Raw genomic sequence first — 14,624 nt, forward strand, 5'->3', positions numbered from 1 at the left:
TAGTATGTAAATACTTGAATGTCTTTAGCAGGGGTCCCCAAACTTTCTAAACAAAAGGGCCAGTTTACTGTCCTTCAGACTTTAGGGGGACCGGATTGTGGCCATCAGGAGTAGAAAATGTCCCAGCATCAGTGGGAGTAAAAAATGCCTCGGCTTTGGTGTCAGTGAGATGAAATGTACCCAATCATTTATGTTATTGGAAATAATTGTGCCCCATCATTGGTGTCATTGGGAGGAGCTGTGCCCCATCATATGTTTCATTGGAAGGAATTGGGCCCCATTGTTGGTGTCTTTGGGAGGAACTGCGCTCCACCATTTGTTTCATTGGAAGGAATTGGGCCCCATTGTTGGTGTCTTTGGGAGGAACTGTGCTCCACCATTTGTTTCATTGGAAGGAATTGGGACCCATTGTTGGTGTCTTTGGGAGGAACTGTGATCCACCATTTGTTTCATTGGAAGGAATTGGGCCCCATTGTTGGTGTCTTTGGGAGGAGCTGTGCCCCATCATATGTTTCATTGGAAGGAATTGGGCCCCATTGTTGGTGTCTTTGGGAGGAACTGCGCTCCACCATTTGTTTCATTGGAAGGAATTGGGCCCCATTGTTGGTGTCTTTGGGAGGAACTGTGCTCCATCGTTGGTGTCATCGTGCCCCATCGTTAAATATCATTGGGCCCCATCATTGGTGTCATTAGGAGGAACTGTGCCCCATGATTGGTGTCATTGGGAGGAATTATGCACCATTGCTGGTGATATTGGGACAAATTGTGCCCCTTGGTTGGTATCAGTGAATGAAATAATGCCCCAAGTGCCGAATAAAACCACGCAAAAGGGCCACACCTGGCCCCCAGGACACAGTTGGGAGACCACTGTTCTGGGCTAGACTCCAATAGTGCAGTTGTCAGAGGACTGCCATGATGACCAGGTCAGCTGCCTAGAATCAATAGACTGGCTTAACAGAATTACCAATAATTTTTTATCTGAAACAACACAGCTTCTGGAGCGGGGCAGTTAAGATTTCTGTGTGGATCGCTCTCAATTGTCACATGAGATTGAACATGTTATAGCATTTCAAAGACCTGGTGACTGTAATCACAACATGGCTGACCTTAGTCATGATAACACAATGGGTTTTCCAACAGAAGCTAATTAGACTTTTTCATTTTCATTCAGAAACCAGCAGAAAAAAACGATAGCCAGAATCTCATTGGTTCCTATGGATGACGTATCCATTTCCCACTATATAGGCCCATTTTAATGGCTCCCTACTGAGTTTTTGTTCTTCACAACCTCCTTTGAAGATCTGCCAAACACGTAGGACAAGGATCATGGCAGAGGACCATCCAGAATTCATATGAGAGGTTTAAAATTAATTTTTAAACCTCTATTAAGAAAGTGGAATTAGCCTTTAAGGATGAGTGGAAATAGCATATAAGTGGGTGACATTTACAGCCCAAGTTCTTGTAACGCATTCACGGTCCTTTCTCCAACTTATTTAATTACTTTTTCTTTCCCTATTTCTTCATTTTTATCTTGTCCATTTTTGGATGATCTACACATAGGCCTATCCCTGCTGAATAAAATGGCTGTGGGTCATTACACCCTCACCATGGGCCTTTATTATAGTATTAGGCACACTCTCACCTAAGGAGGAAAGCATGCAATCCATTTTTGTATTGATATGTGACGCCTTCCCTTAGGACCACAATCCTGTAACACCAAAGGCACCTTGGCACATAGGTTTAAAATCTAGAGCGATAAGGTAGTATGAAAATGAAAATTTGTAAAAACACAATATAACAACAACTACGCTATCGTAGCATAACCCAAAGCAATAGTTGAGAAACCTAGTACAGTATATGTATTTTTTCATAAAAAAAGAGAAAAAAAACCCCAACACATTTTGGGGGTTCTGAGTGGGCTCACTTTTTTGGGGCTTATTTAAGCCCCGATGAAGGGGGCCCAGCCCTGAAACGTGTTGGTTTCAGATTTTTATAATGAGATAAAAAACACTTGGTCTGTCGACTATTGCTTTCTTTATCCTATTCCTTGCATTTCATCCAAAGTGCCCTCTAAAGCAGGGGTCCCCATGGTACACAAAACATGAAATTGCAATTATTTTAGTAAATATAAACTGCTAAATTCCTTTTCTCATCAGCAGTATATAGCAGTCTTGTGACTTCTATCAGTGGCTGATTAAAGCTTGTAGGAGGAGTTTTTATTCTCCCCTGATCCTCTGTCTGGACAGTGCTGATTGGCCCTGCGCTGATCACATGCACTCTCCCAAGAAAAAAAAAAAAAACCTCTCTAGCATTACACACCAAACTGAGCATGTGCAGCCTGACTTCTAATGCTCTGCTCTATCAGGAGATGGGATGGAGTCAGTTAAAGAAGGGGAGGATCAGAGAGATAGGTTAACACAGCCTTTATACACAATGCAGAGGATTAACCCCTTAGGTTCCACAGTGAGTATAACAAGCATGTTTTATTGCATATACAGACTGATTTTACATTTGTGGGTTTGGTAACACTTTACCTCTTTATTTCACAGTAAAACTAACTAATACACTATACTGCTGCTTGGCACCCCCATCTTTGCCCTCTCTATTTTAAAGGCACTGGGTTACCAGCAGGGCCATATTACCGAATGGGCACGCTGGGCAGTTGCCCGGGGGGCCCCACCTGCCCAGCCCCACCCAAGCATTGGCCTCGATTCCAGTGTGCATCCCGCCTCCGAACCTAGCAGGTGGCAAGCCCTGCACTGCTGTCAGGCCACTTTGGCCATGGAGGGGGAGCCCACAACTGCAGGAATGTCTGTCCGCCTCCACGGGAACAGGCGCACACAGGACAGTCAAGTCTGACTCCTGTCCGTGTGTGTGTTCACCGGACCCAGCCACCGAACTTGGAAGCTGTCATTAGCCTGGCACTGCTGTACCAATAAATATCGCCCTATCGATAATTTGCATTTTTATTCTCGTGGGTGATTGTGTAGGCGGGGCCCCAGTGAACTGCATTGCCCGGGGCCCTATAATGCTCTTAAGATGGCACTGGTTACCAGCCAGTCAGTAGTATTTCATATATCTACTACTACTACAGGCTGCGACCCCCCCACTCCACCACCCGACGCCTCCTTCTTCTTCCCTGGTCCGTGGGGGGGGGGGGGTTTGACATTTCCTATCACATCTGAGCAGCCCATGTGACTATAGGGTCACACATGTGGGCATATACACAGTGGTAAATGACAGCCCACTCCAGCCCTCCCTCCTCCTCCATGCCCACTAACCAGCTATACACAAGGGCAGGATTTTAAATGTAGATTGATGAAGGCTTCACCTTCCTCGTATTCTAAGACACAGGCTGGAGGAGCATAACACAGCCTGTGACTGCCAGAAATCCACCCACACCATGTTATTGCCAAAAAAAAAATAATAAAAATGTGATTTAAAATACATATTTGTATGACGATTTAACCGGTTGCCGACCGCCGCATGACTATATACTGCGGCGGTCAGCCCCGGCCAGGCAGAGTGACGTATGGATATGTCACTCGCCTGTCACTGACTTGAGAGTCAATTGCGGGCGGGCGCGCGCCCGCCGCAGCTCGTTCACAGACAAGTCAGTGCGTGCGAATTCCGCCGGTCACACTACGATCGCTTCGGTGAAGGGAGAAAGGCGGAGCGGCTTATGTAAACAAGCCGCCCGTCATTCTCCCTGGTGTAAAAATGAAGATCAGACGGTTCTACTATGTAGGACCGTTGATCTTTGTTTTTACACCAATAGCCATGTCCCTATACAGTTAGAATCACGCCCCTAGGACACACTTAACCCCTCCCTCTCCAATAAAGTTAACCCCTTCCCTGCCAGTGTCATTTTTGCAGTAACAGTGCATATGTATAGCACTGATTACTGCAGTAATGTCACTGGTAACCCCAAAAGTGTCAAAAATGTCAGTCAAGGGTCCGATCTGTCCGCCGCAATGTCGCAGTACCGAAAAAAAAAAATCGCAGATCGCCGCCATTACGCGTTAAAAAAGAAAAAAACACCAAAAATGACAAAAATCTTTCCCTTTGTTAGTAAACGCGATAACTTTTGCGCAAACCAATCAAAATACGCTTTTTGCAATTTTTTTTACCAAACATATGTAGCATAAAACAAATTGGCCGAAAATGTTAAAAAATTTTGATTTTTACATTTTTTTGGGGGGGAATTTCATATAAAAAAATGTGAAAAATATTGTTATTTTTGCAAAATTGACGCTATTTTTTTGTTTATAGCGCATGATCAAAAAATCACACAGGTGATCAAATACCACCAAAAGAAAGCTCCGTTTGTGGGAAAAAAAGGACGTCAAATTCGTTTAGGTACAACGTCGCACGACCGCGCAATTGTCCGTTAAAGTCACGCAGTAAAAAATTAGCAAAAAACCCCCTGGTCTTTTAGCAGCCAAATCCTCCGGGGCTTAAGTGGTTAAAACTGTTTATTGATATTAATTATTTATTTTTACTCTGTATACCAATGGTGGTTTTTTTTTTTTTTGAACATGGGACCAGCAGTAGAGGACTAAAAGCTCCTCCTGCTTATGTTTCCCTGCAGACAGATTGGGAAAGAGCTGGGTCATGTGACAGCTGTATATTAATTAGGAAATAGGTACTTAGATGTTTTTTTTTTTTTAATAAAATAATTACAGTGCTATCATCTATATACAGAAATAGAAGGGATAATGTAAATTCAACAGTGTGTGTTTAGTATCACTTTAACTGTTTTTTCATTATTTTATCAGCAGATGGGAATTTACGCAGTAACAGCGCACTTTTTTTTTCAGACCTCGCTCTTGCCTTGGCATGTAACGGTTAAGCCCTCTTCTGCACCTCCAGCCCATTAACGTGTCATGGTATAAATTAGAAGTGATCCCTCTAACTGGTCTTTAATGACATGCAGAGAAGTATTAAGCTCCTTGCCCTCCACGACTGATCAAATTAAAAGGGAATCAAGGAATCCTATGGAAAAAAAAAAAAAAAAAAAATCAGCTCCACCCCTTTGTGGCCAAATATCAATTGGCAAATAATTCTATAAGCACTACTTGCAGACTGGCCACATAACACAACCCCGTTGTAATTTCAGGATTAAAGCTTTTTCTGTGAAAGAAATGCTGATGAGGGGGACATGCAACTGAAGATACCGCTGCAGCGGGCAATGGAAGCAGCAGAGCATAGCGTGGCCTTTTAAAATGGCAGGTAATATGGGGTTACAAAGCGTGGGCAATATTAATCCATCCAAGCTGTGGAGGGAAGACAAGCGCCATCCTGCTCTGCAAGCCAGCAAATCGCATTCTCCTGCAATGATTGCAGGAAGCTTTGTAACTATACCATAGTAGGCTGTGCAATTGCTACAGGGCCCATAAACACAGGGGTCCAGGGCTGTCTGATTACACATTAATTCATGCAGGTAGCGATGGTATGTAAAAAAAAAAAAAATTGCATTACCATAAAATGAATGTAAAGTATATACAGTCCAGGAACCTGCTATGAAATCCAGTACTGTATCACTAGAGCAAATGTCTTTAGGGTTGAGATCAAAGAAATGAAGAGATAGAGGGTCCCATAACACTTTGCTATTGGGCTCTGAATGCAGACGATGCCATGCAGATCATCCCGCATTAATCTTGTTTAGACATTAAGGTATCAAAGGGTATGTAAACCCTAACAAAAAACTTCTCGAAATTGCTCTCTTCTTGTATATTAACGGAAAATTCCAGATATGAATATTTTTATAAAGTTACATTAGTCCAGCTTGGACCAATGTAATTATGCATATACCATACCTATGGGATCCCTCTAGAACAGGGATGGCAAACCTTGGCACCCCAGATGTTTTGGAACTACATTTCCCACAATGCTCATGCACGCTGCAGTGTAGTTGAGCATCATGGGAAATGTAGTTCCAAAACATCTGGGGTTCCAAGGTTCTCCATCACTGCTTTAGAAGCTGGAAATCACTGTAGAAGACACCATTATCCCAGTGATCTCCACTAGATTCCATGTTCAATGTCAATCGGTTGCCCTTCTATATCGTGAACAGCTTAGCATGGGCGCTTGTCAGAGAATCCTTTGCATTTTCTCAATGAATGCAAAGTAATCTCTGATTGGACAGGTGGAAAGGAGGGGAAGTGACATCCACGCTCTCTACTCCATCCAATCAGAGCATGCTTTGCATTCTCTGAGAAAATACAAAGTATTCTTTGAATGGTGCCCATGCCATACAGGAGACCTCCTGTGTTCAGAATGCAGCAGGGCAACCACTCAACATGGGACCCAGAAGTTAGTTGACATAATGGTTGTTACAGTGCTTTCTAGACTGCTTAGAATATCATAGACCAAGGTTGTGAACCACAGAGCAATCCTGTGCATCAAAGAGGTGATAGCGGCCTCAGTCTATCTCCTTTCTGGCCACACTACCCCACGCGTTTCATAATGGAGGTCTTACAGCGCCTATTACAGTGATTTCCAGCTTCCACAGGGATCCCACAGGTATGGTATATGCATAGTTACATCAGCCCAAGCTTAACCAATGTAACTGTGTAAAAATATCCATATCTTCCAGAATTCTTCCTCAACTTTAGAACTGAAAATATTTTGTTACATCTGTTCAAGTGCAAAAAATACCTGTTGATCCCCCCAGAAATCTAGTAAACTAATAACTTCCTGTGCTGACTATGCCGAGTTAAAATTGTCACCACTATCTCTGAGGACTACAGAACACTTTCCGTCAAGGACACGTGTCAAACACAAGGCCCACGTGCCGAATCTGGCCCATCAAGCCATTTCATGTGGCTTTCGCACCTCTCCTGCAGCTGCAGCACCCCCTCCTCTCCACCCACACATTGTCTCAGCAGTTGGCAGCAGAGAGGAGGCCAGAACCCCTCCATCAGATCCTGCGCTTCTCCATGCAGCCACTGAGAAGCTTATCTCTGCCCCCACCTCAGCAGTTGGCAGAAGAGAGGAGCACAGAACTACTCCTACAGATCCTGCCCGTCTCTGTGCAGCCACAGGATCCCCCCCATCTCCGCCTCCTCTAGTCTCAGCATTCAGCAGACTCCAGTAGCCGACTCCAGCCCTCTTTTGGTCCTCCTCCAGGCCCTGCACCTTCTGCTTCTTAGCTCCGCCCCAGCCTCAGCACAAGGTAAGGGAGGTGCACTGTGATGTAAGGGAAAGCGGGGGGCTCTTGACATCTGATGTAAGAGAGGTGGGGTGCTCTGGACATCTAGTCTTCCAGATACAATGGCCCTTTGAGGGAAACCATAATGCTGATGCAGCCTGCAATGAAATTCAGTTTGACACCACTGCCCAAGGAGATGTTAGGTTAAATACACTAGAAAGCCCATCTCCAGGATCATCCTTTTTTTTTTCCTAGAGTTTGGCTTTAAATGTAATTTTCAGACTAGATGTGTTGCATAGAATATATTCTATTGGATGAGAGATTTTAGGGGGTTCCTAAGGAGCTGTAGACCTTAAGAGGCCAGGTAATAAGTAATCCTCTGGCAATGTCTGCTTATCTTTCAGATTGAAGCCTAGAAGATGAGCTAGACAAAGACATATCCATACTGCAAAATTGCTTCCCAGTAACCAATCCAGTCCCATTTTCATAGTACAACATGGAACAAAAACTCTGGTTGCTCTAAGCCAGTGGTCTCCAAATTGCAGACTGTGGGCCGGGTACGGCCCTTTGCTTGCTTTTATCTGGCCCTTGGAGCACTATTCCTCCCACTGATATGATACACTATTCCTCCAAAAGACATCACAGATGGAGCACGATTCCATCTACTGATACAAGGCACTAATCCTTCCACTGATACCAACGATGAGGCAATCATCCTCCCATATACATCAATGAGGGGCACTATTCCTCCAAATGATAGTGATGAGGCATTATTTCTTGCACTTGCACCAAAAATGGGGCACTATTTCTTCTACTTACACCAACACTAGGGTACTATTTCTCCCACTGACGTTAAGGATGAGGCACTATTCCTTCCACTAACACCAACGATTGGGCACTATTCCTTGTGTTGGCCATAATTATAGGGCACTATTCTTTCCATTGACACCAAAGATGGACCACTATTCCTCCCACGAATACCAGGAGCTATTCCTTCCACTGAGGCCAATGATGAGATACTAGTCCTGCCACTGACACCAAAGGTCAAGGACTATCCCTCCCACTGATGGGGCACTATACTCCTCACTGACACCAATGATGGGGCACTATTCCTCCAAATGATAGTGATGAGGCATTATTTCTTGCACTTGCACCAAAAATGGGGCACTATTTCTTCTACTTACACCAACACTAGGGTACTATTTCTCCCACTGATGTTAAGGATGAGGCACTATTCCTTCCACTAACACCAACGATCGGGCACTATTCCTTGTGTTGGCCACAATTATGGGGCTCTATTCTTTCCATTGACACCAAAGATGGACCACTATTCCTCCCACGAATACCAGGAGCTATTCCTTCCACTGAGGCCAATGATGAGGTACTAGTCCTACCACTGACACCAAAGGTCAAGGACTATCCCTCCCACTGATGGGGCACTATACTCCTCACTGACACCAAAGGTCAAGCACTATCCCTTCCAATGATGGGGCACTATACTCCTCACTGACACCAATGATGGGGCACTATTCCTCCCACCGATACAAGGCACTAATCCTCCCACCGACATCAATGATGGGGTACTATTGCTCCCACCGACACCAATAATGGGGCGCTATTCCTCCTACTGACCAAAGGCTCTCATTTTTTCTAGTCCTACTGACCACCAGCCTGAGGCATTGTTTACTCCCACTGACTCTGGGGCATTTTCCACTCCAATTGGCCACAGTCAGACCCCCGGGAATAAAGAAAACGAACGCAGCCAACGTATCTACAGAATAGTAAATGGCAATATATCACATTTTTGTGTTTTGATACGCCTTATTTTGTGGTAGTATGCATGGCCCCTGGGCCAGATAACGGACAGCCCAGGTTCTGTTTCATTCAAAATGGAAATATTATCAGCTCCCTAATCTGTTGCTAGGATACAAGTCGTTGACGAGGACAACTGACCCTGGACATTCTGTAGAAATTTTCCGAGTCCGTCGCGTGTCAGCACCGGGCAGCGGAGACGCTAATCTCTGCAGGATCAAGAGCATTGTACGTCTGCAGATGGCTGTCATAAAAAAAAAAAAAACAACGCCTCGGCCGGCATGTGCGCCCTGGTATTTAACCCCTACATTGCACTGACTTCATCTTTCATTTGTCGGTGGCGCAGCAGTAAACTAGACCTGCTTTATCGCAAGCTGGAGGAATAAAAAACGTAGCGATTTAGGAGTTTATTCCAAATCCAAGCTGCTGATATACAGTTGAAGGTTTTACGCCTTTCATCTATTCTCAGCTACGCAGAAAAACAACATCCAAAGCCCGACCATGGCTCAGGTTAGCAGGATGACTCAGCCTCAGTCATAAACACTGCTGGGTTCCGGGGCTCCATAATCCACTAAAACCCGAGGACAGACTATAAACCGTATACCGTATAGAAATAAAACTGATCCCATACTCCGGGACCAGAGGGTTATAAATGAGGGAGGAGAGCGAAAACTAAATAGGCAAAGGCTGCGGAGGTTGAAGGGATACAAGGGCTCTTGAGATCTGAAAGGGCAGCATTTAACGACTGCAGCAGGGAATTTGTTACTGGAAAACCCCCCTGACTGCAGCTACCCCTCTCTGAGGGAATGCAATGCAGGGAAAGTAGTTAAAGCAGCCAAAAATACCAAGATGAAAATTAATAGTCCATTAAGCACTTCTGGACCGGAAGATTTTCCCCCTTAATGACCAGGCCATTTTTTGCAATTCGGCACTGCGCCACTTTAACTGACAGTTGCGCGGTCGTGCAACGATGTACCCAAATAAAATTGATGTTCTTTTTTTCCCACAAATAGAGCTTTTTGGTGGTATTTGATCACCTCGGCGATTTTGTAAAAATCTATTTTTTTCATCATTTTAGACCAATATATATTCTGCAACATATTTTTGGTAAAAAAAAAAACCCAAGTAGTGTATATTGATTGGTTTGCGCAAAAGTTATCACATCTACAAACTAAGGGAAAGATTTATGTAGTTTTTATTTATTACTAGTAATGGCGGCAATGAGCGATTTTTAGCAGGGACTGCGACATTGCGGCAGACAGATCAGACCCATAACTGACATTTTTGACACTTTTGGGGTGACCAGTGACAATACTACAGTAATCAGCGCTAAAAATATGCACTGTTCCTGTACTATTGACACTGGCAGGGAAGGGGTTAACACTAGGGGCGATCAAGGGTTAAATGTGTCCCTAGGGGGTGTTTTCTAACTGTGTGGGGGATGGGCCTTATGGAATGAACACAGGGACCTGTGTTCCTAAATAGGAGAAACACAGGATCCCTGTGTTCATTGCTGACAGAACAGCGTTCTGTTGTGTCTACAACAGAAGAACAGCGGGCTGCCGTGTCTACAACGGCAGCCCGCTGTTCTGTCTCCATGGGGAGCAATCGCGGGTGCCCGGCGGCAATGGCGGCCGCCGGCCCCCCGCAGATCGTTGGTGTCATTGGGTGGAATTGTGCTCCATTGTTGGTGTCATTGGGTGGAATTGTGTCCTATTGTTGGTGTCATTGGGTGCAATTGTGTCCCAATGTTGGAGTCATTGGGTGGCATTGTGTCCCATTGTTGGTGTCATTGGGAGGAATTGTGTCCCATCGTTGGTGTCATTGGGTGGAATTGTGTCCCATTGTTGGTGTCATTGGGTGCAATTGTGTCCCATTGTTGGAGTCATTGGGTGGAATTGTGTCCCATTGTTGGAGTCATTGGGTGGAATTGTGTCCCATCGTTGGTGTCATTGGGTGGAATTGTGTCCCAATGTTGGAGTCATTGGGTGGCATTGTGTCCCATTGGGAGGAATTGTGTTCCATTGTTGGTGTCACTGGGAGGAATTGTGTCCCATTGTTGGTGTCATTGGGAGGAATTGTGTTCCATTGTTGGTGTCACTGGGAGGAATTGTGTCCCATGGTTGGTGTCTGGATTTTCTACAGTTATCTGGAGCCATCCTTTAAAATCCAGTTTGTGGTATAAATGCTTGGGTTAAAGAGCAAAAATTTACAGGGATGCAAAGCCTAGATTTGGGAAGTAATTATGAAATTGGAACCTGTTAACGTGGTTATAAACCTTTGAAATTAAAAATGAACTACTACTACCTCTACTCCCTCTTCACTCTGCTATCTACATGGGTTACTACTGACAGGTCATACCGACACCACAGAATCCCAGGGGATAGCCTGCCCCCTCCAGCACACAGCAGGTGATTGGCAGCCTCAGCTTTACATGTTTCCCTATGAGACAGTGACTGTGGGGGTCCATTGCCTCCACTCAGGTCTCATATTACAATCAGCTCCCTACTCAATGTGCAGTATGTGACATCAGATCCTCCACCTTCTGGAAATGCTGCCAGAGTGCTGTAGGAGGCACACTGGCAGACAATTCCTCCCAGTGTGCTGTAGGAGGCTATAGAGGAGAGAGGGTTACAGATAAACAGGTACAACTTACCTGGAATCATTTAATCTCCGTGTATAACCAGAAGCTAGTCACTTCAGTGGGTGCATGTAAGGGTTTACAATTGCTTTAATATTTTTCTATGTTAAACAGCCTGACAAAAAGCATTGAAATGAACCAGTTGAGTTCTAAAAAGATGCAATAGGGAAGATGTAATACTTGTGCTTGGGGTGGTCTACCTCTCCTACCCATATGCTCCAGCACTGCAGTCTCTGTTAGTCTCTCCAGCATTCGACAGTTCCAGGTGTGGGATGGTTGTGTGTCCCCAAGCACCCCCCCCCCCCCTTGATTTCTCCCCTGCTCTGAGCCATACATCACTTCAGGACTTGAAGGGCCGAGACCTCTGACCTGTAATCCCCACTACATCGTGGAAGTATCTAGGAATCTGATGACCCCGTGTTTGATGGGTATTTCAAATTCATGTATAATGCAGGAAAAGATCAGCCCAAAATATAGAACCCTTTCCTAGCTGCGATTGTGTAGATCTTAAAAAAAAAAAAAAAATCAAGGAGGTAGCTCTGCCACCAAATTTCCAGAGAAAAAAAAAAAAAAACTGCTTAGAGCCGTGCTACACATTTGCAGCAGCTACGGACTCGTTCCCCTATTAACATTTTTGTTGCTAGGAAAGACTAAATTGCATTCAGTGAAAGGTTTGTGTTCGGAGCAATCCCAGTGACTCGTAGCTGTCGCACAGCGACTATGAGCAGCGATTGGCGCTAGCTACAAATCACCAGCAACTCTGTATCCAGCGAACAAAAAAGAACAGAAAATGCCATTTCAGAGATCCGTAGCTATTGAAAATCTCTGCTACAAAGTGGCTGGTTCGACGTGGCCCTTACAGGAGAGGTGAAAACCCCTCAAAATCTGAAGGGCTACTCGCTTATAATAAGGTAATCCAGAAGGTATAATCTTGTTGATTGCAAATCAATTTACTAAACAAAAACAAGACAGCATATTTCATGGATCTGTGTTCCCTTCATCAGGGCTAAAATGGAAAAATACATAACGACAATCAGGGCTATAATAAAACAATATGAGAACAGAGTTTGTTTACAATGCATAATATACAGTATACCTATGTTTCTCATGAGGGGCTTTAGGGTTTATGACTGATGCAGAGAAACCAAACCTTTTCCTTGGACTATCTTTTGAGTGTCCTTGTTTTGTGGATGGTATACCGGTTTAACCTGGCCCCTTAATACTTGGTGGAGAATGCGGGCAGCACCACAAAGAGATAAGCAATGAGCTTGTAAAACAGCTTGTATTGGTAAAAGCTAGACAGTAAGAGGTGAAACTCTTACCCACCACCTATCACAGTGGTCTCCAAACTGTGGCCCTTTGCTTGCCCTTGGGGCACGATTTCTTCAACTGATACCAATAATGGGCTATCATTCCTTCCACTAACATCATCGATGGAGCACTATTCCTCCCTCTGATACCAGCAATGGGGCACCATTCCTTCAAGTGACACCAATAAAGGGGCACTATTCCTCCTACTGATACCAACAAAGAGGCACAATTGCTTCCATTAAAACCAACAATAGCACATGGTTTACTTCCACTGGCCACAGTCTGGCCCTCCTAAAGCCTGAAAAACAATAAACCAGCTCTTTTCTTAGAAAGATTGGAAGCCCCTGATCTAGCAGAAACAATTGACCATAGCCCACCAGACCTCCTTAGAGGGACAGCAGCAAGTGAACCTGTCTCTACAGCAGCAGACACATGCCGTTAGGGAAGTAGGCGGTGGCGCAGGCGCTGAATTTTATAGCATGACAGCTGGTGCAGAATGCTTTTTAGAATCGTTAAGAGAGTCCCTAAACGTGAGAAGCTACCTGAGAAGAATGAGCTAGCACCTTTTTTTTTTTTTTTTTTAACAGGGAAGCCCCTAAATGGGCTTCTTTGACTTGAGACAACCTGATCATGCCATGGAGTATCCTAAACGAAGGGCCTAAATCTTAACCAGGCCGTGTCTGAAGTAAAATGATGTTGCCTGAAATTGATGAGGATGTTGACACCCCTTTCTGGCTCATTCTCATGTCTTATGTGGACATTTAGGGATAGAAAAAACAAAGACGATTGAACAGCGTTTTTTTTTTTCTGGCCCAGTATTTATAAAGCAGTTGAGGACTATTGAGTGAGTGTCAAATTAATGCATCCCAACCACATTTTCAAAGTCCGCTGGTACCCAGTGTCTATAACGGAGGTCCTTCCTGGAATCCAGAAGCAATTCCCCTCAGAAACACAAAAACATCTGTCTCACACGGCTCCACATACCCAGAAATTTTGACAGCCCAAGGAACACCTTTTATGGCAAAGGTAAACAAGAAGCTGTGCTACTTGTTGAAAACTACTCACCTACACACTTCGGTGTACTACCCCAAAACTGATGGGCTGGTAGAACCATTTAACAGAACCACGAATGGTATGCTAATGGCACTTTTCCACTGCAAGTACCGGCTCGGCTCTACTCGGCCCTGCTTGGCCCGGTTTGCTTTTTCCACTGCTGGTACCGCATGGTACGGTGTTGGAATGGTTCGGTACGGTACAGTATGGTTTGCTTTTCCACTAAAGTAGTACTAAAGTTAAGTGGGTGGGATAACAACGGGGTGGGTGGGATTGTGGGATATGGTACCGCGTATGGTACCTGTTGGAACCACAATCGAGTAGGTACTGTTTTTGAGAGCCGTACCGATCCGTTCCTACACTATACCATGCGGTACCAGCAGTGGAAAAGCACAAAAGCGAGCCGAACCGTTCGGTTCCCTGCAGTGGAAAAGCGCCATAAAATAAATTGGTAAAAAAAGGATGGAAAAAGACAGGGGCTTCATGTTACCATACCTAAACCGGCTATAGACTGTTCAAATCTTGGGTGCTTCAGCAGGGACCAGTTGAGATTTGAACCATGTATTGGCAAGGCTGATTGTATCCAAGTTGATTCATCAATTGACTTGGGTACAACCAGCCTGTTGGATTCTAAGAATTCAATTATTGTCTGCA

At 44.6% G+C, this 14,624-nt stretch overlaps 1 protein-coding gene across 2 annotated transcripts in view; it reads right to left on the bottom strand.

Annotated features, from left to right (window-relative positions):
* The window catches only part of RAI1 (retinoic acid induced 1), a 330,449-nt gene that overhangs the window by 144,446 nt on the left and 171,379 nt on the right, over nucleotides 1–14,624 (bottom strand). The window lies entirely within an intron of this gene.

The sequence above is a fragment of the Pelophylax lessonae genome, assembly GCF_965119305.1.
Source record: "Pelophylax lessonae genome assembly, chromosome: 6".
Classification (NCBI taxonomy): domain Eukaryota; kingdom Metazoa; phylum Chordata; class Amphibia; order Anura; family Ranidae; genus Pelophylax; species Pelophylax lessonae.